Genomic DNA, 22487 nt, shown 5'->3' on the forward strand with positions numbered 1-22487 from the left:
TTAAAATCCTTCAGAGGCATAAAAGGATAGAAATTAAAAGGTTCAAGGACCCCTCTCAAAATAACATGAGATTACTGAAATCTACCTCAGATTAAAGAAATATACCTTAGTAATAAAAGGTTTTTATTTTAAAAAAATACTAAAATGACTTTCTTTTAGAAAAATCTCATTTAATGTAATCTTGTCTTTTACTTTTTTTTAAGTCACACCCACTTTTGAGAGTCTGATGAAAATGTTAACCCTCTCCTTAGAAAAATATAAACACACACAAAATCTGGTACAAAATGCCACTGTGTTCATGTACCTTCATCAAAACCCAAGTTAAGAATTCCCCTGCCCTATGAACTGCCGTACAAGCAGGCAGTAACTTGCATGGTGATCTCACCTGGTTAGCAGCCAGATGATTGGGCCAAGGTCACAACTCTGTATCTAACGCTGGCCTGAGTCCTTGGCCACAGACTACCCCTCCTCTGGGTGAGCTGAATAAATCTTTCTTCAATGTGAAGACATCACACACATTACTCTGTCTAAAAAATATCTTTTATTGCCAATATGTCTCAAAATCTTCAAGGTGAGTCTTTGAGGGACAATATTGGTTTAGCCTGTTTAAGAGGTGTTTGGTGGGGTGCCAGTTAAAAGTTAAAAACTGCTGTGGGAAATTGCTAGGCTGGTTAAAGAATAATATTTAGCTGTTCTTGGCAAAACCAATTTTCATACAAACAGGCTTCAGAGGTAATGTATGAGGTCAGAATTAGAAGTGAATGTATGAGAGGAATTAGAATAATCTGATTAGAAAAAAGGCCACCAAATAGTTAAAAGTTTTTATGCAGGATAAGAAAATAGTCGTATCATAAATACTTATTTTTCTTTATATGTTAACTCTTACCTGGAGGGACCAGATTAAGAGCCATGGTTGTCAGTGTCACCTGAGAGGCTTTCTCAAATCCACTTCTGAGTCCCCTGAGGAAGGGGCCACTATTAACATTTTCACCACTGCTTTTGAGGATTTCAAGGATTTTCTTGATTTGGGTAGTAAAGAAAGTTCTTGAATAAGTAGAAGAACTGAGAGTAGTATCATACTGCTTATTTGATGGTTGATTCTTTGCTCTTATGCTGAATCAAAACTAAAATATTATGGCTTCCAAATATATGCAACGAAGAACATTTGCCAAGGGAGATTTGTAATTTGAGGTGTTCTAAGATTGAATCCCTCAAGGGAAGCTATGAAAAGAAGCCAGCTTTCTCTTCTCTTGGAGCTGCAGTTAAACAATGAACAGACGTAATTCTTGGGTACATAAGAAGATTTAGAGAGGAGGAAACCGGTTAAACAAAATCTACTAGCAACAAAGAAATAGTTGTTTACAAGAAGAAAGAGACTTTTACAATCTGTCTACATAATTAAAACTTATCTCAGAAGAGAAAGGATAGAAGAAAACTTATAAATCAGAATAGAGCCACAAACCTGTGGAAATGGTGGGTGTGAGAGCCTAAAGAAGTACTCCTTGCGGGTTTGCAGAGGAAAATTATTACCTACAATGCTGGAAAAAGATTAAGAATTTGCCCTTCCTTTCTTCAGGAGATGTTGCTATACTTTGACATATCCTCCTGGGTAAAAAAGGCAGTAGAAAACCCATAATTGTTATTATGGCAGATGGGAGTAGAATTGAGTGATTAAAGCCACAAGGCAGAAAGGCAATCTGGTGTCAAATGGAGAGACACATTTGATTTTCTCCCATCTCAGTCCATTAACCCAACGTTAGCGTTAGGAAATGGCTCTCATTAAACAAAGGTGAGGCCGTAGGAACTGCAGGGTTGCTTTAAGCAAACCCGAAGGTCAGTTGCAATGGGAAAACGCACCTTTTTGGAGACCATGTATTTACCTCCAAGCCTTTGGGAAAAGTGCAGACTACTGGAGATTGAAATTACTCAGAATAATGCTGTTTTATGTACAAGCATTATATGACATTTCTACAGCCAAAGGCTTCCTGTACTTTGTACAACTCCGTTCTCTCCCTACTCACAAACACAGTATCTTGGATCTAATAGGTGCTTAACAGCTTGTTGCACTGAACTCAATTTGGAGCTCTAATAACAAAATAAAGGTAACTGATGAATTTTATAGTTGTGTATGGAAATCCTTAGTCCTAACCTCCAAGGAGATACATGGATTATTAAAATACTGAAAGATAGGGCCTAATTTTTTTTGTTAAAAAGATTTATTTTTATTTGCATATCCTATTGATTTATCTCTGACAATGATAAGATATTTATTTCACTCCATTATTTCTTTTCCAACACTTAAAAAAATTATTCTTTTAAAGAGCTGGCCAATGAGCTCAGTTGGTTAGAGTGCAGTGCTGATTTCACCAAGGCCCAGGGTTCAATCCCTGTACTGGCCAGCTGCCAAGAAATGTTTTTAAACTATTCTTTTAAATAGCCATGGCTACCAACAGAAGTATTTTGGGACCTAGAAATAGCAATAAATTACTAGCAAGAGGCAATTTACATAAAAAAAAAAAAAGGATTATGAGTTGCCCAGTTCGGTAGAAGTTTACAATTTTATGGAGAGAAGGGTGGGGTTTGGGGAAGGTCAGTTTGGATCAAATGATGCAGGCAGTTTGGTCTAGAAGAAACCCAGCGGCAGGGGACTGCTTGTCCCCAGCCTGCGCCCTCCATTGGACCTCAGCAGTCCATGCATCTCCCTGTCCCTTAGCAGCTACGCCTCTCTCTCTCTCTCTCTCTCTCTCTCTCTCTCTCTCTCTCTCTCTCTCTCTCGTCCTCTAAGCAAGTAGAGACCACCAGCGATGAGCTCCCACAATTCACTTCTCTCCCCTGTCTGTCCCCATCCACACGTCTTTTTCTCTGTCTCTGAAGAACTAGAGTCTTCAGTCTTGCCTCCATCTTTTCCAGGGGGAGAAGATGTAACCGGGATCAGAAGTTGTGTGGGGACCGAAAAATTGTAACTCTTTGTTTTATTTTGATTTTTTTTTTTTTTTTTTTTTTGCTTTTCTGGTTTCCGCATCTATGAATTTTCTGTTTATATCTCTTGCCCATTTTTCTTATTGATTGGTAGTTCTTTATGTACTTTGGATAATAATTCTCTGTATGGGCATTACAAAAATCTTCCTCCCTTCCTTCCTTCCTTCCCGTCCCTTTCTTCCCTCCCCTCCCCTCCCCTCCCCTCCCCTCCCCTCCCCTCCCCTCCCCTCCCCACCCCACCCCTTCCCACCCCTCCCCTCCCCACCCCTCCCCTCCCCTCCCCTCCGCTCCCCTCCCCTTCCCTCCCCACCCCTCCCCTCCCCTCCCCACCCCACCCCTCCCCTCCCCTCCCCTCCCCACCCCTCCCCTCCCCTTCCCTCCCCACCCCTCCCCTCCCCTCCCCTCCCCACCCCTCCCCACCCCTCCCCTCCCCTCCCCTCCCCTCCGCTCCCCTCCCCTTCCCTTCCCTTCCCTTCCCCTCTCCCTCCCTCCCTCCGTCCCTCCCTTCCTTTCTCCCTGTGTTGGTATGGTTGTTTTATTATACAGAAGTTTTAGATCAGTTTCATTACTCTTTTTCTTTTTGATTGGTCAGCCAGAATCTTGGGGAAAAAAAAACAACCCACGTGATAAACTTATGAAATTGTGGAGATTTAATAAAGGGACAGTTACAAAGATATGGTCAGGATTTAGGGAAACCAACAAGGAACAGAGCAAGTACCCAAGGGCAAGCACTCCTAGCAAGGAAGAAACAAAGGCAGAGAGCTTGTCCTGGCACCTGCAGAGAGCAGCTGGAAGGAGAGGGACGACCAGAGGGAGCTGTGGCCCCGACAAACAGAGGGGCACAGACAACCCACTACAGCGGGTAGTAAGGGAACCAGAAGAGTAGCTAGCCCAGCCTCAGTTTCCTCCCGTCAGTGATCCCTCCTGTCAAGCCCAACTAAAAACCACAGGGCCAGGTTGTGCCTTTTCCATCCATTCAGTGAGCCCCCAAGTCATACAACAGGGCAGGGAACAGTAGAGAATGGGCAATATCAAGCTCAGTTGTGTTCTTTATGAATTTTCTAAGATAACATTCCTAATCTGCAAACTGTAAAAGTATTCTATATTTCCCTTCAAAGGTTTGTCAAGTTCTGCTTTTCATACTGAGTACTTGAATCCACCTGGACTCTATTTTTGTGTTCATTGTAAGGTATCCATTTCATATGGATAACAATCATCCAACTCTATTGAGTTTACCATTTTACTATGATTTTTAATGTGGATTTTGTCATATGTCACAATTCCTCTGTGTGTGTGTGTGTGTTTACCTGGACACTGCTCTGCTCTACTGGTCCAATAACATACTATTACTTTTTTATAATTAGCTTTGGAAATTTACATTGTCTATACAATTATCATTACCTTTTATTTTCAAATTTATTGGCACAAAATTATTTATAGGATTTTCTTTTCATTTTTTATTGTAACATACTTGATAGTACATATCTGTGGGTTATAGAGAGTTGAATATCAGTAACTTTTTGTAATATTTGATGCTCAAATCAGGATAATTAGTATATTCAACAGTATACAATGTAATCATTTTTCCTGGCCCTTTGCGAATTCTTCCCTCAACACTCTCCCACTCTCCCTTTCCCACTTTTGGTAACTTCAGTTCCATTCTCTCCTTTTGAAAGTTCAACATATTTTTGTGACTGTTTCTTTCCTTCCTTTCTTCCTTATTTTTCAGCTCCCACGTATGAATGAGGACATGTGATATTTCTCTTTCTGTGCCTGGCTTATTTCACTTAACATAATTTTCTCTAAGTTCATACACATTGCTACAATAGCTGTATTTCATTCTTTTTTTTATGGCAATAGTATTCCATTGTGTATATATACCACATTTTCCTTATCCAGTTGTCCAAAGATGGACATTTAGGTTGATAAATAAAGCTGCAATAAACATGGGAGTGCAGGTATCCCTTAAACATGATCATTTCCATTCTTTTGGGTACATACCCAGCAGTGAAATTGCTGGATTGTATGGCGGTTACATGTGTAGTTGTTTGAGGAACCTCCATACCATTTTTCCATAATGTCTGCACCAATTTACAGTTCCACCAACAGTGTAGGAGGGTTCCTTTTTCTCTACATCCTCACCAGCATTTGTTATTCTCTGTCTTTTTGATAATAGCCATATTAATTAGGGTAAGATGATATCTCAATGTGGTTTTCATTTGCATTTCCTTGATGATTAGTGATGTTGAGCAATTTTTCATGTGTCTGTTGGCCATTTATATATCTCCGTTTGAGAAATGCCTACTCAGCTCCTTTGCCCATTTTTTAATCCAGTTATTTTATTTGTTTATTTTTTTACTATTAAGTTCTTAAAATTCCTTGTATATTCTGGATATTAATCCTTTGTCAGATGCATGGTTTGCAAATATTTTCTCCCATTCTGTAGTTTGTCTTTTTGCTCTGTTAATTGTTTCTTTTGCTGTGTAAAAGCTTTTTAGTTTGGTATGATCGCATTTCTTTATTTTTCCTTTGGTTGTCTGTGCTTTTGGGGTCTTATTCATAAAGTCTTTGCCCAGTCCTATTTCCTCAAGTGTTTCTCCGATGTTTTCTTTTAGCAGTTTTATAGTTTCAGTTCTTATATTTAAGTCTTTAACCCATTTTGATTTGATTTTGGTATATGACAAGAGGTACAGATCTAGTTTCGTTCTTCTACATATAGATGTCTGGATTTCTCAGCACCATTTATTGAAGAGGCAATCTTTTCCCCAATGTATGTTCTTGGTGTCTTTGTTGAAGATTATTTGGCTGTAAGTTTGTGGGTTGATTTCGGGGTTCTTTATTCTATTCCATTGGTCTGTGTGTCTGTTTTTAGGCCAGTACTATCCTGTTTTGGTTATTATAGCTTTGTAGTATAATTTGAAGTCAGGTAGTGTTATGCTTCTGGCTTTATTTTTTTTTGCTCAGGATTGCTTTGGCTATCATGGGTCTTTTGTTGTTCCATATGAATATTAGGGTTGTTTTTTCTATTTCTGTGAAGAATATCATTGGTATTTTGATGGGGGTTGCATTGAATCTGTAGATCACTTTGGGTAGTATGGACATTTTCACAATGTTAATTCTTCCAATCCAAGAGCATGGAATATCTTTCCATCTCTTTGTGTTGTCTTTTATTTCTTTCAACAGTGATATGTAGTTTTTCTTGTGGAGATCTTTCACCTCCTCAGTTAAATTTATTCATAGCTAGTTTGATTTTTGGGTGAGTATTATAAATGGGCTAGCTTTTTTGATTTCTTTTTCTGCTAGTTCATTGTTGGAGTATAAAAACACTATAGATTTCTGCATGTTGATTCTGTATCCTGCAACTTTATTGAAATTGTTTGTCAACTCTAAGAGGTTTTGTGTAGAATCTTTAGGTTTTTTCTATATAGGATCATGTCATCTGCAAACAGGGACAATTTGCCTTTGTCTTTTGTAACCCAGATGACCTTTATTTCTTTCTCTTGCCTGATTCCTGTGGCTAGTACTTCCAGTACTATGTAAAATAGGAGTGGTGAGAGTGGGAATCCTTGACTTGTTCTTGTTCTTAAGGAACAAGCTCTTGTTCTTGTTCCATTCAGGATGACATTGGTGGTGGGTTTGTTATAGCTTTTATTGTGTTGAGATCATTTCCTTCTATACCTAATTTGCTGAGAGATTTTATCATGAAATGATGTTGAATTTTGTGAAATGTTTTTTTCTGCATCTACTGAGATAATCATATGGTTTTGTCTTTGATTTTGTTGATGTGGTGTATCACATTTGACTTATGTTTGTTGAACCATCCTTGCATCGCTGGGATGAATCATACCTGATTGTGGTGTATAATTTTTTTGATGTGCTGCTGTATTCTATTCACTATTTTTTTTGTTTTGTTTTAGGATTTTTGTGTTTATGTTCATTGAAGATATTGGCCTATAGTTTTCTTCTTTTTTGTTGTATCTTTGCCTGATTTTGATATTAAGGTGATGCCGTCCTCATAGAATGAGTTTGGGAGAATGGCCTCTGTTTCAATTTTTTGGAATAGTTTGAAGAGCATTGGTATTAATTCCTCTTTAAATGTTTGTAAGAATTCAGCAGTAAAGCCATCTGGTCCTGGGCTTTTCTTTGTTGGGAAACTGCTTATTACTGCTTCAATCTCATTGCTTTTTATTTAAAATTACATTGTAAAACTTCTCTCCATTATGTTTTGTTCTCTATTTCACTGACTTATGCGCTCATCTTTATTACTTTATTCTTTCTACTTTTTGGTGAGAATATCTATTTTTTCCCAAGTTTTTGAATTGAACATTAATTCACATATTTATTTCTTTTAAAAAAACCCAAATTTACACAAGGCCACTAATATCCTCCAAAACTACTTTAGTGACATCTCAATATTTTTATATGTACTGTTTTTATTGACAGTTAGTTCTAAATATTTCATAATTTAAATTATGAGATAATTTATATTTCTAGTTTATTATTTTTCAAATGGTCTCTTTCTTGTTTCTGTTGCACTTATAAAGTTTCCTGAAGTTTTCTAATCTTCTCACTGATTCTCCTTCTGCTTTTTTTGAAACTGTAGGTTTCATTTCTTCTAGCTAAGTAGAACTTTAATATATTTTTTAAAAAGTTTCTTAACTATAAATTTTTCTAGTAAAGTTCATGATTTTTACCAAAAACTTAGCATGCTTTAAGCACCAAGTGAATACTGTTTCCTCACCCTGGTCATGTTTGAGACTTTCTATTTAAATTCACTTATTTAAAAGAAAAACTGATTATTAATTATTAATTGCTTAATTAAATTTACTGGCATTTTTTCAATTTCTCTGTTCACAGTTAATTTTTGAACACTAAAGATTCCCTCTGAGTTTGTTTTCTTTGTTTTGAGCTACAGTCTTAAATATTTTCTAGTAAATATCAGAGGGGTATAAGTTGTCTTAGATATTGTATATCTACAATTATCTCATTTTTGTCCCCACTGTTGAATGATGGTATGGCTGAGTATGAATTGAGGTTAAACATTATTTTGTCTCAGCACTCTGAGGATATTAATCCATTGCCTTCTATCATCCACTGATGTTGATGAGAAGTCAATTGTTAATTTAATTGTTGTAAGAACTGCCCACAACTTCAAGATAATGTATCTTGGTAAGGATTTATTTGTAATTATCATGCTATGTATCTATACAATACTTTCTACCAGAGTACTCATATATTTCTCCTCTTCTGGTAAATTCTCTGAAGTTGTCTTCACAAACTATTTTCAGAAGTTTTTTTACATTGTTTTTCTGAAACTCTTTCTAAATTTTGAGACTTTTCAGTGTATCTTATATGGGTTTTAACTGCCCTGTCATATGTTAAAAAAACAAAACAAAACAGAAAAAGCCTTCTTTTTTCCTATCCTGTAATCTGGGTGAATTCCTCTAAGCTATTTTTCAATTTACTAATTTCTCTGTGTCTTTGTTTATCCTACTGTTTATTTTGCCTATTGTGTTGTTTTCCAAAACTATATTTTTTTATTTCCAATATTCTAATTACTCCTTTTACAAATTTACTTCTTCATTTCATTTTTCTCTGCTTTTCAAGTTTTTAACCTGTTTATTGGAAATTATCCTTTACCTTATCTCTTCACATATTTTAAATTATTTCAAAGTATTTATCAGATTGCAATATGAAAATTAAATTTTGCTTATAGTTTTGTTGCCTTTATTAGCATTAGTTTTATTTATGTTCTTGGAATTCTGATGTATACGCCCATTTGTGTGAAAGGTTTTTAATGTTTTTCCTTTTCTTTTCTTCTTTCTCTATATCTTCCTTTTCTCTTTGTGCCCTTCCTTCCTTAACAAGTAATTTTGCAGCTGCTTCCAGATTGCTCCTTGCATCCAAAGCTAAGTTTTACCATTGTTGGTTTGGTGTTCTCAACCTAGAGTAATATTAGTACTATTGTAGATAATAGAGTTAGGCTGATTAGCTGATTTTCCAGTGCTTGGTCTGTATCTGTGTCTGTCTGCTTATGTAAGCCCAGCACATTCTAAGTGCTATTTTTCCAGGTGAAGATTGCCACCATTGTTTTCTTTTTCAAATTTCTTTCTCACTGGTTGCCACTTCAGTCTCTATCTGTGCCTTCAATCACTGACCCCGGTTCCTAGCTTGCACACAGGAGTTAAATGCCTAGATATTCGAACAGCTTCCATCCTTAGGCCCACAATTTCAGCCTATTTCACTGTTTTTGTGTGTTGGCTTCTATTCCTGATTTTAAGTTTGGTTATGTCTTTTAGTTCTTTTCTTTCTAAACTTCATCTGCCATTGGTTTGTTTGGGGAGCAGACTAAGACACCAAAATATAAATACACTTCTCTCTTGACCAGAAATCCCTATTTAACTTTTCAGCCTTAATTTTATTTGTAAATCAGGACAATAAAATCTTCCCTATGTATCTTCCAGCTCTAGAAAACATAAAGTAAAACAGAATGTGATGGTCTTTTGGAAAACTATAAAAACAGGATGAAATTTATTATAAAGCATTTCAATAATCTGGCTTGAGGAGTTTAGATTTTTATTTTATAAGCAAGGTGAGCACAAAATCATTAAAAAATATATTGTTTCTATCAACCATAATGAAATTAAACTGTAGTATATAGTCTAATGATATTTGGTCAATTATGGACCTTGTTTTATCTATAGAGAGAGAAACTGAGGTAGTATTCATGTTATTTAGGCCATTGTAAAATGTGTAGCCACCGTAAAACATTGACTCTTGATGGAATTATTTTAATTGAATGAGGTATGTGAACTTTATTTACTATTTATAATTTTTTAATGGTCCTTCAAAGAGGTCCACCTTCTAATCAGTGGAGCCTGTGAATATGTTACCTTGCATGGCAATGGAGAATTAAGATTGCAGATGGAATGAAGGTTATTAATCAGCTGACCCTAATATAAAGAGATTATTCTGGATTATCTCAAGGGTCCTAAAAAGTGAAATAGGAAAGCAAAAGAAGAGACTGGAGTGATGGGATGTGAGAAAGACTGGATTCACTTTTATTAGTTCTGGAGATGGAGGAAGGGGACCCTGATCCAAGTAATGCAGGTGGCCTTTAAAAGCTAGAAAAGACAAGAAAAGGAGCCACAGAGAGGAATGCTGCCCTGCTGACACTTTGTAGCCCATGTCAGACCTCTCACCTACAGAGTTACAAAATAATGCATTTGTGTTGTGTTGTCACTAAATTTGTTATGATTTGTTATAGCAGTAAATAAAAACTAACAGTAGAATACCATTACAAAGTATCATTTTGAAGAAAGACAGTTGTTGAAATTGCTAAGAATGGGTAAAAACAAAGCTGATCATTTCAGAAAGTTTTCAAATAGTTTCCCAGGCTTCATGGTCTATTCCAGTAATGTCTCAACTGTTCAATGTGTTTTGTCATGTAGAACACAGAAACATATTCTTTTACTAGACACTAATTTATAGGTGCTTCCTTAAACATCTTGTTGCTTTGATTTTCCATATAATTTAACAAGTAGCTTCTACTTTTAGCTGTTATAATTAAGATTTAGTTATAATTAAAATTTTTACCAAGACAAGTCTTTGTCCTTATATTCTTTGTTTTAGAAGAAAATGTTTTAAACTCATATTTTACATTCTAGTATTCAGTGTAGAGTTTTTTCTTTTTAAGCAACAATAGCCTCTTTAAAGATGGCAAAAAACTAAAACTAAAGGCCCTTGCAAACATTTGTTTGTATTAAAGTGGGGGGGGGGAACACTCACAGAGATTATTGCTAAGTGAATTGTTTATCCAAACCCTCAATTTTGCTTGTTCTCCATTCTAAAGATTTCAGAGTTTTAAAAGATTTCAAAGTGTTAAATTTGGGTGAAACAAAAGTATTGATGTATTTTACATTTGTTTAAGTGCAGTCATAAGAGTGCAGAGCATGCATTTACATGCCAGTCAAGAGTCATCAGAATCATTATTAACCTACATACAAGGGATCTTCAAAATGTTCATGGAAAGATTTGTATTATCTTTTAATTCTATTTTTCCATGGACTTTTTAAAGTACCCTCATATGTTGAGAGTCATCAAGATCACATTAAGTAATACATAAGGTATATCTAGAGTCCAATTATATTTTACGAAAGGGACCTATGAAGATAAAGGGAGCTCTTAAAAAGTTTTTTTGGAGTTTTGGGATTTGGCCGTAATGGTACAATGGCAGTCTGGGTGGTCATACTTAAGACGACCTGAAGAAGTTAGCAGTGAGGGGTGTGTTAGAGGAGATAAGAGGTAACTATGGATTGGGTAAGGCAGTTAGCAAGTCAACTGAAGTAATCAAGTTTTAGTTTTTATAATAGTTACTAAGGTAACCTAAGAAGTTCTGAATAAAAGATGGTTTACAGTCCACAATTTGGGTCAGCTGTGGTGTAACCACCAGAATGGGTAGCAAGTAGCAAGTGGGATTAAAGGATGCTCAAGTGGATGCTGTATTGCCTCCCTGATATCCTTTCTCCTCCTCGGTGTGGACGTTATACAGTTCAGAACGGAGTCTACCTGCCTCCAGCTCCAGTGAAGGCCTAAAACAGTGTGATCCTAACAGCTCAATCCTGTGCACCTTGTCAAGATAGTTGGGTCAGGAATGGATACTTATATATTAGCTTCCTGTGGCTGCCATAACAGATTACCACAAATTCTGTGGCTTACAACAAGAGAAATTAATTCTCTCACAGTTTTGGAGGCCAGAAGTCTGAAATCAGGTGTAATTAGGGCCACATTCCCCTTGGAGGCAAGGGGAGAAACCTTCTTTGCCTCTTTGGGCTTCTGGTTGCTCCAAGAATATGGTTGCAGAGACTGAATCTGCCTCCTACTTCACATGGCCTTTTCCTCTGTGTGTGTCTCCTCTTCTGTCTCCTATAAAAATACTTGTCGTTGGATTTAGAGCCCACCCTGATAATCCAGGAAAATCTCATATCAAAATCCTTAACTTAATTACATCAGCAAAAACCCTTTTCCCAAATAAGGTTCAGGGGGTTAGGGTTTGGAAATATCTTTTTTGGGGTTATCATTCAACCACTACATGAGATTTCCTGGGCCACGACTGTTGTGTAGATGATCTACTCAGAATAAAGCTCAGAGCTTCAGTGAGATGGTTTATGAAAGGTGATATTTTCTCTCCTAGTGCATGTGAACAAGGAAACATGCAGTTCCTGCTGCTGCTGGAAGCCCTCTGGCTGCCCTGATGGAAGCCAACCTAAAAAACAAGCCGGCACAGAGGAAAGCAAGCTGAGAGATCCAAGGAGAAACAGAAGAAAAGCTCGGACTTGACCCTGATTGGACCCACTCTGCCTCTGAATTTGTTAATTAGGTGAGCCAGTAACTTTTCTTATTTCTCAGTCTATTACAAAGCAATTTTAAATAAAGTGAGAGAACTAAGGAATAAACTATACTTTGGGTACAGCAGTTTTGGCAGGATAATAGAAATAAATGGAAGTAAATATGCTAACATTTCTTGAGCAGTTATTGTATTCTAGGCACTATTCTAAGCATTTTATATTGATTTTTTAATTTAATTTAATTCTCATAATACCCCGTTTTTTCTCCCCAGACAAGAGATCTGCATGACAGACTCATTTAGCACAGTCTGATTCAGGGCTCAGGGAGAGGTAAGGTGAGAGGTACAGGTGGAGACAAACCACAGGGGGTCTTGGCCTCCATACTACAGTGATGAGATTTGTCCTGAGAATAATGGGAAACTAATGAAAGGTTTGAAGGGAGTCAGCCTAAATGTCCACCACTGGTTAAATGGACTAAAAAACTTTTCTGCTATTAAAAAATGTTATCCTATCATTTGCAGCAACACGGATGGAACTGAAAACCATCATGTTAAGTGAAGTAAGTCAAGTACAAAAAGACAAACCACATGATCTCACTCATAGGTGGAATCTAAAAAAAAAAGAAAGAAAAGAAGTAGTTCTCATAGAAGTAGAGAGTAGAATAAGGAGGGGGAAGAAGGAGGAGTGGTGGACTAATAGGTACAAAACTATGCTATCTACCATAAGTGAATCATTTCATCAAAACAAAACACACTGTACCCCACAAATATGTACAAACAAATGCCAAAATATTTTGAATGATAATAATTTTAAAAAAGACTGAAGGGAGTGGAATGATCAGGTTTGCATTTGGGGAAGAGCACTTGGTGGTAGTGTACAGACCAGATTGAAAGTAAGGAAGACCACAGGCATTCAGGCAGACAGGATGCCCACTAGTCAGGGAATCCCCAAGAGGGGAATGAACTGGATTATATTCCAATCCAAAAATCTTTATGACCTTTCCTTTATAGCCATCATCTTACATTTCATGATTAGAGGCAGTTTATTGTAGTAGTTAGGTATGCAGACTGACAACCTGGGTTCAAGTCACAGCTTGACCACTTACTAGCTTTGTGACACAGTTCATTATGTAACCTCTGTGTGCCTCAGTTTGTCACATCTAATTTGGGGATGATCAAAGTACCTACCATGTGAGGTTTGCTGTGAAATAAGTTAATGCATAAAAATTACTTAAAAGAACGCCTTTCCCAGAGAAATGCTCTACAATATTAAAATATTAATATCTTTACATTCCAGATGCCTAGTACAGGAACAGCTGCATTGCAGTTGATCAATAAGTATTTGCTAAAAGACTGGCTATTTTTATTTCAAAAGGCAGTCTACTTTTACTATTAGAGAGATTTGTTCTTTCAATTCATGCCAACTCAATTCAATCAATAAGCATCCATTGAGCCCAAATCTGTCTAAGGTCCTGTGCTACACACTTCAGCCAAAGCCAAAATGAGCAACATTTAATCATGATCTTTATTAGAGAATACTTAAATTTATCTCTTTATAACTTGCACAGGTTGGTCTAGCAGAGCTTTCTAGAACAACTCATAACACATCTGTTTCCTTCTTTACGTGACAGACTTTCCAATTATTGAAACCAATTATCCTGTCTACCCTTAATCTTTTTTACTCCAGGATAAACAATAAATATACACAATTCCTTCGGCCATTCCTTACGGGATACGGTTTAGGAGCATTCAATCAATTTAATCATCCTCTCCAGACAAATTCGAGTTTGTTAATGCTTTTCTTTAAATGCAGGGCTCAGAAGTAGATATAGTAATCCAAGCATGATTAAATGGACAAATAGTGTTATGAGAATCAGTACCATAAAAATGGTGGCTAAACTTGAGTGCATCCACAGATAAAATGGGAGAATAAAACAGGTTACAGGTTAGGGCCTTAGGGGTTTCCTTCAGTCAAGATAACAGGAAAACATAAGATCTAAAAACAATTCAAAGAAAAGAATTGTGAAGTAGGAAACATATTCTAAAGAACAAGCAGTTAAGAAACTTAACAAGCTATTATCTCATGGTATGCATTAAATAAACAAATATTTAATACACATTAATAAACAAGAGTAAGGAAAGGATTTAAGGAATGGTAGGAATGAGGGCTAACTATGAAGTATGGTCAAAAAAAAAAAAAAAAGGTTGAAAAAGATGAGACCAGAAAAGATGACTTGGTCAACATGGAAAGTATTGGGAGAAAAATCAAAAAGGACCACAGGATTTTGAGGAGAGAAATTGAAAGATAAGAGTTTTCTATACCCACCATCTGTGCGAAGTGCCAGAAGAGAAAAAGTGTATGTGCTTTCCTGTAGTATATAGTAGGAAAACAAAGGTTGTGTGTGTGTGTGTGTGTGTACATATATATATATATATATAAGTGTTTTAGACATATCCTTTAACCTTAAATAATAATGAGGTACTTTGGGTGCTATGTAAATAAACAATAATAATTAAAATTTTTATTTTCTGTTTCAATGATCACAGGACATGAGTTTTTCACATCAAATAAATAGAGGGAGTTGCCTTTGGCTATAGTACAATACATAAAATCTAGTGAGTTTGGTGAAGCATTGTGACTAAGAAAAGTGAGATATTCCAAAAATAGGATGATGCAGGAAGGAGAGACAGAGACTGAGACACAGATGTTTAAAAGCTGCATAGCAATATATCTACTTTCATAAGATCTCAAAAAATAAGTAAGCAAAACCCAGCAGCATTTCAGAGACAACAGGCAACAGAATGTTAGAAAGTCATCTTGACCTCTCCACTTACTTTTTATGAGCAAACAGTATTTGAAATTAGAACGTTACCTATAATATAAACCAGAACAGGTCAAATAGCTACATCCTCATTTAATTAATGGCAAATAGTTAAAACTTCTATGCAACAAATTCCTGCAATTAATAATTTAGACAACAAGTTTGGCATTGCTCTATATTCTACATATTATCTGGATATGTTTTCAGATAAATATTTTTATGGTGAGACAATAAAACATAGATAAATACTATTGTTACTGTTTGTTTTGTAGATAAAATGTGTTTTACATGTTGTCACCTATGTATTACATTATTTCTAAATTTCCCCTTCTCTCATTATAGTAAGAAAAAAAAAATCCTAGCAGAGTTATTATATTTATAGAGAATCCTGCTTCCTCATGCCAGATATATTGGGTAGTTATGTCTGTCAGTGATTAGCCAGACAATCAATACCTATTTGGAAGACTGATTTTTTTCCTTCTTTATATATTATCTAGACACCTGATGTGTTGTTATTGTATAATGTCTTTTACAGAAAGGAAAATACTGCTTTCCATACAATAGTACAATTCTGTGGCTAACATAAAAATCTATAAAACACGAGCAGTACGCATATATTCTAAACTGAATATGATTTATTTCTCATAGACAGTAAAGTCTGTGAGCCAAGCACTCACTGCTAGCTTCAAGCAATCACACACAAATATTTATTAAGTTCTACTATGTGCCCCCTTTCTTTCCTCTTGTTTACATTCTAGCAACCACTGAATAGAGAAAGAGCATGAACTAAAACAGCAAAGATGCTAATCTAGAAATCTTGGTTTAAAAAGAAAAATAAATCTGCAAAAATATCTACTTACAAAAATCATATAAGCAAGTGCTTGAGGCATTTTCAAAGAACACACCAAAAAAACAGTACACATATTAAAATTTCAAAGTAACCGCCTAAGGTAGGTGTTGAAATAAATACAGATATATAGAAAAGCCAGGAGTGATGCCAACAGATCAAAGCAGGAACAATATATAACACTGAAAATTAACATTCCAGAAAAACAAGTAGGAAATACAAAACATGTAAAAACAAGACATTAGTGAACTCTCAAGAATACTGTAAAATCGTGAATAATTAGTGATGCTTTTAATGCTGTTAATATGCTGGTGAATTGTGGTTAATTTAGCCAACTAATCAATGAAGAGGGTTTCTAGTTAAATAGGGGCAGAACAAATTCATACATTGATCTCTCTTCCTTCTTCAAACCTCTCTAAAGTGAAAGCAAATAAATTAGAAAAGAAATGCAATTACAAAGATATAGGAGAGGGAAGAGGAGATGATTACAAGAGAGATAATCATAAAGTTTTAGAACATGGAATGCATACAGAGGAGTGATAAGTAACTCAAAAGATAAAAGCTGAAATCAAAGTATTTCCATAGATATATCAACAAGAAACGAGATGCTGTCTGCTATAAAATCCAGGAAATGTGTACCAGGATCTCCAGAAGGGGGAAGGCAAGAGAAGGCAATAGATAACCAGAAGAGAAGCAAAGAACAGGGGAAAAAGCCAAACAAAGTTTAGATCCTCAGAAAGATAACAGAAAATATTGGTTCCATCAAAGCAGGAGAGGATCCTACATTTAATAAAAAGGGGAAAAAAATCAGAAAGCAATAGAAAGCTCTAGCTAATGAAAAATATAATCAAATGAAAAACAACATACAGGTTAGAAGATAAGATGATTTTTCAGAAAGTAGAGCCAAAGGACAAAGAGATAAAAAAAAGTGGACAAGAAAAAAAAAAAAAAAGCCAGGAAATGAAATTAAGAGATTCAACATCTGAATAATAGGAGTCCCAGATAATGAGAATGAAGGGAACAAAATAAAGGAGACCATTAGTGATAAAATTCAAGAAAATTTCAGGGAACTGAAGGATGTGATTTTCCAGATTTGAAGAGATCACTCTGAGGACTTAGCATAATAGATAAGAAATAAACACATTAAGGGACATTGTCTTAACATTTCAGAATGCTAATAATAAAGAAAAAATTCTATATGTTGTCAGAGAAACAAACAGATCACATCTGTTTAAGGATCAAGAATCAGAATGTGTCAGACTCGTCAGCACCAACGCTGACGCTGAGAATAAGACAACGCGGTAAGAATGCCTTCAAAATTCTCAGGGAAAATAATTTTTGACTTAAAATTTTATTACATGCTACTGAATTCTATCAAAGATTCAATCAAGATTGTGTGTGTATAAACATTTTCAGACAAGTTCTCAAAAAATTTACCACCCCAAAAAGCTCCAGGAGGACCCCACAAAGCAAGAGAGTAAGAGTAGAGGAAGAGGCAGATACAGAAAACAGTAGGTCTGAAAAAGAAAGAAATAAATAAATAAAAGAGAGATAGGAGGAATTTTTGATTGGTAGTGAAAGGATGATAGCTGTATACAAGGTTTGGAGGGCAAGCATTTCAAATTGGAGCAGGACAGAGGCTTGGGAGAAACTTTTCAGAAAGATGAAACTGGTAGATGAACTGATTTGTCTGAACATCTATACAGGATATTTAGACAATGATGAAGAGATTGCTCGGATCAGTGATAAAAAATTAGAACTTGAGCAAATGAAAGAACAAGACACTATTAACTTCAGGGAAAATAGGAAATGCAGGAAAGGAAAAAAATACATTCAGCTGCGTAGCTAAGCTGTGGATAATGTTTACATTGTCATAATAATGAAAGCACTGAATATGTATCTAAATAAAATGATATCTCTATATTTGGGAGGCTAGGAGGGTTGGAAGGACAAGGATGTATCCGTGTGGTTGGATGAGAGAGGAAAAAGAACTAAATCCTCTCCTACCATGGTGGGAAGTCAATAGTTAAACCAACATATATCAAGTTCCAACCTATCAATACTGTTTGGAGACAAAAGTAAGCACCAAAATATGTAAATTTACATGACTTATAACTAGGAGAGGCAGAATCCTAACTCAGGTTTGTCTGTCTCCAAATACTCTTTCCACTAAAGTTAAGTGTGTCCTCCACCAATAACCCTTATGAAGAGTGATGCCAGAACTGTGAAATTTATTAAAATTTGCTCAAAATGAGCGAATTTAAATTTTTTATTAGTTGCAACAAGTCAGAGACGACTAAATAAACTGATAACTTAAATAAGGTACCTGGGGCCATTGTCTTAAAAAAAATTCTATTTTCTAACACTGGAAAATACTTTTACACTGTTAACCCACATCTAAGGTGCTTACAGAAGTGGACATCCGCACTGACATACCACAACCACACAGAACTTCCTTTTTTAATCATTACAAGTTATTGCCTCCTTGTTACTGCAAAATATATCCTTTTATTTCCTGACCTCTTTGTGACATTTGAGCTATAGAACATTCTGAAAGGTTTCACTATCTTGGATCCTATGGTTGTGACCTTTGCTTGTTTAACCTTTAACAGTCTCATCCATTTCTCTTTTTTCTTTCTGGGAGTTCTACTATTCTTTTTCTTTGCCTTTTAGGCCCTCCATGAAATAACCTAATTTTTGCAAAGATGAACGCTTGACCTATGCTTCCAGTTCCAATAACTCACCTGTTCTGGTCTCATATTTATAAATGCCTACTGGACATATCCATTTGTATATTCTACCATTCCTACACTTCTTAATTGGTCTAAATTTCTTATAATGACAAATAAGACCCTTCCTATTCTAGCTCTTGATCATTTCTGTAGTTTTATCACTCATAGTTCACTCTACCTCAAACTCTACTCTCAAGCCAGCTAAAATTCTAAATTCTTAAGCACCAACTGCGTTCTCTTTTTTCCGGAGGCACATGATTGTTCTTTCCTTTCTTTTTGAGATCCTCCACCAACCTCCCGCCAATCCCTATTTGTTCTTTAGCAATCGTGTTTGAAGTGGTGTTCACAGAATCCTCCATGCCAAGCACAGTGCCTTCGACCGTGAGTGCAATAGAAACATTTGTTGAATAAATGAACAAAAAGACTCTTAGACAGATGATCTATCTCTAGATAGTCTCTTCAGTTCAACACAAATAATGCTGCCTCATTAATCTTTCTTAAATATTGCTTTTTAAATGTTTTTCGTTTGCTCAGGTAGAGAAGGCAAAATTTTACGTCTACCATTTTAGGATTTTTTTTTAATCTGGGCCTGAGAATTAAATTAACATGAGACAGATCAACAGGAGAAAAACACACAAATTTATTTAATACAAGTTTTACATGGCATGGGAGACTTCATAAAAAATGAAGACCCAAGGTGTAGTTAGAGATGAACACTTATATGCTGAATTAGACAGATAGAAGTAAGTTATGAAAATGTGACAAGACAAAGGGGCTTGGGATAGGGTAGTTAACTGGGTGGAGGAGTGGCTAGTAGGATAAAGACTAGTCTAATGAAGTTTGTATAGATCATCCTTGGCATCAACTTCCTGTCTTTGATGATAAGAATCGTACTTTCCTGGGGGAATATGGAGGACATTTTTCACATGGGAATTTCATCTCTTGCTTTTAAGAAACAGAAGGAAGCTCAGAATGATGTTCTTATACCTGATGGCTTTCCACCCCCACCCAAATGCCTTTAACTTGATATAGTCAATATGTCAGAAAGGTATATTTCCAACTTCTTCACTTAAAAAGCTATCAGGTTTCCTATCTAAAGTGGAATACTCTTCTGTCCGTCTTGCTAGGTTCTTCATAAGGTAGTCAACAAACTTCTGCAACCTAATTTCCTACCGTTTTCCAACCAAAGCCTCCTCTCTGGTGCACTGGTTCCTGAACACTCCATGCTCATCTCTATATTCAACAATTTGTTTTTCCTCTTCACTACATCTGTCACGGAACTTCCTTTCTGATTCCCAGTCCTACAAATGGACAACTCAAGGCTAATGTTCCCCATAAAATCTTCTTTGAATTACATAAGCTCACTCCAATGATAATAGCAATATTTTAGCCCTCACATATTATGAGAACCTACTATTTGACAGGTACTGTTCAGGTATTGAGATACAAAAGTGAGCAGGATAAAATCCACAAAAGAATAAGTTAAGACAAATTAAACATATGATTACAAAGTGTGACAAGTGCTAAAATCGAGGGATAAAGTAGAAAACATTAAGTAGAGGGCCCAGGAGACCTTCTTTGTCAGAGAAGGTATCTTTAAGGAGGTGACGTTTAAGCTCAGATCCGAAGGACAGGAAGAAGCTAATCGTGTGCAAAGTTGTAGGGGTAAAGGAAGAGAGTTCTTCACAGAGTGAATCACATGCAGAAATGCTCTGAAGGAGAAAAGAACTTAGTGTATTCTTGGTACTGAAAGAAGACGGTATGGCTGAGAATTAATGAAGGAGAAGAAGCTGGTCTATGATGAGCTTGGAAAGACAGGCAAAGGTCTATCAAGGTCCTTAAGGACAATTCTAAAGGGTAACAGATAAGCACTGAATGGTTATCATAAGGGGAGAGAAGATTCCATCTATATTTTTAAGATCACTTGTGTTGCTCTACAAGGATTGGACTGAGAAATAAAGAAGCTGATGAGGAAAGAGGCTACTGTCCACAAATACAGATAATGCTGATGACCTGGAATAGGGTTATGCCAGTAGAGATGAAAGGAAGTGAAGGAACCTGAAATTAGTTTTTGAGATGGCACTTATGATGTGGGGAAATTTTTAAAGGAGAAAAATCAAGAGCTCAGTTTTGATCATGTTGAACTTCATATATTTATGAGAAAACTAAGTAGAGGCATCAGGTAAGGAGTTGAATATTTAAGATAAGATCTCTGTGGTAGACAAAATTCTAAGACAAACCCAAACAGGACAGACCCTATATAATCATCCCCTGCCTTAAGGGTGGACAAGATCTGTAATTAGCTTCTAATATATAGCATATGAAAAAGGTAAAGAAATTCTGCAGAATTAACTGATGTCCTTAGTAAGTTGACTTTGAGTTAATAAAAAGGGAGATTATCCTGGATGGCTCTAACCTAATCATTTGAGGCCTTCAGAAGCAGGTCCAGGACTTCCCTGAAGTTAAAAGTACTCTCCTACTGGCCTTGAAGAAGCAGAAATCTACACTGTGAGCTTCCTATGGAAAGGGGTGGCCTCTAGGAGCTCAGGCCCTCAGTCCTACAGCTGCAAGGAGCTAAATTCTGCCCACAGATCAATGAGCTTGGAAGATGACCCTGGTTTTCAGATGAAAATGCAGCCCAGCCAACAGCTTGCTTGTAGCCTTGTGATATCCTGAGCAGATGACCCGCTTAAGTTGTTCCCAGACTCCTGACTCAGAAACTGACACGATATACAAGGATGTATCCTGCTTTAAGCTGCTAAATTTGCAGTAATTTATTACATAGCAATAGAAGAGTAATATGAGCTTAAAGGAGAGGTCTAGGCTGAAAATATAAATTTAGAAGTCATAGCATGTAGGTAGTATTTTAAGCCATGCAATTAGATAAGATCTAGTAGGAAGAGAGAATGCACATTAAGAAAGAAGGCCGTAAACTAGTTTAGAGAAATATAAGCATTTAGAAGCCTACGTATAGAAGGGAGTTTGTCCATTTATTTATTTGTTCATTTATTTAATTAATTAATTTATGCATTTGTTTACTGGTTGTTCCCCAGGATGCCTGGCACACTGTAGATACTCAATAAATATTTATTGAATGAATGAGTAAGCAGAAACATTAAACCAAAGAATCATACCTCCAAGTGCTTAAATATCTGAGTTACCACATACAGAATACAAAATATCTACACTAAATATGTTTAAAGTTATGAGAGAAGTCTAATGTATAACTAATGAGAAAGAGATGATCAGAACTGGCCAGGCAGACTTTTTTAAAAAAAACCAAATAGAATTCCTAGTAATAAATAATATATAAAAATTGAAGCTAAAAACTCAGTGACTGGTTTTAACATCAAAGAGAAAAAATAAATAGTACACCACTAGATCAGAGGATATAAACCAAAACATAGTATGGAAACAAATCTGGAAAACTTGAAAAAAGGGTTAAAAGTGATGAAAGTGAAACAAGTTCAGCATGTCTAATGAAGATCACAGAAGGAGAGACCACAGAGCATGGAATAAAATAATCTATAAGAAATAATGGCTGAAAGTTTTCCAAAATTGATAAAAAATATCAATCCTTATATCCAGAAAGTGCCAGAGTCACAAGCAGGATGAAAGGAACCAATATCCAGTTGCATCAAAGTGAAACTTCAGAACATAAATAACAAAAAGAAGATTGTAGAAGAATTCAGAAATGAAAGACATATTAGCTACAAAAGAATGACAATTAGACTCACAGCTAACTTCAGAAGAAATCTAAC

The 22487-nt window shown here is 35.9% G+C and overlaps 1 protein-coding gene and 1 long non-coding RNA gene across 6 annotated transcripts in view; one reads left to right on the forward strand and one right to left on the reverse strand.

The window, feature by feature from the left end:
* Window positions 1-22487, reverse strand: part of CHST9 (carbohydrate sulfotransferase 9) — a 288995-nt gene that overhangs the window by 252898 nt on the left and 13610 nt on the right. The gene's annotated exons all lie outside the window — the stretch shown is intronic.
* LOC134361831 (uncharacterized) overlaps window positions 1-22487 on the forward strand; it is a 71081-nt gene that overhangs the window by 29989 nt on the left and 18605 nt on the right. For all 5 annotated transcript variants that reach the window (XR_010021486.1, XR_010021483.1, XR_010021485.1 and 2 more), the window contains one exon: window positions 12173-12358. This is a non-coding gene — a long non-coding RNA (uncharacterized LOC134361831). The remainder of the gene's footprint in view (window positions 1-12172; window positions 12359-22487) is intronic.

The sequence above is a fragment of the Cynocephalus volans genome, chromosome 13 (assembly GCF_027409185.1).
Source record: "Cynocephalus volans isolate mCynVol1 chromosome 13, mCynVol1.pri, whole genome shotgun sequence".
NCBI classification, from domain to species: Eukaryota; Metazoa; Chordata; class Mammalia; order Dermoptera; family Cynocephalidae; genus Cynocephalus; species Cynocephalus volans.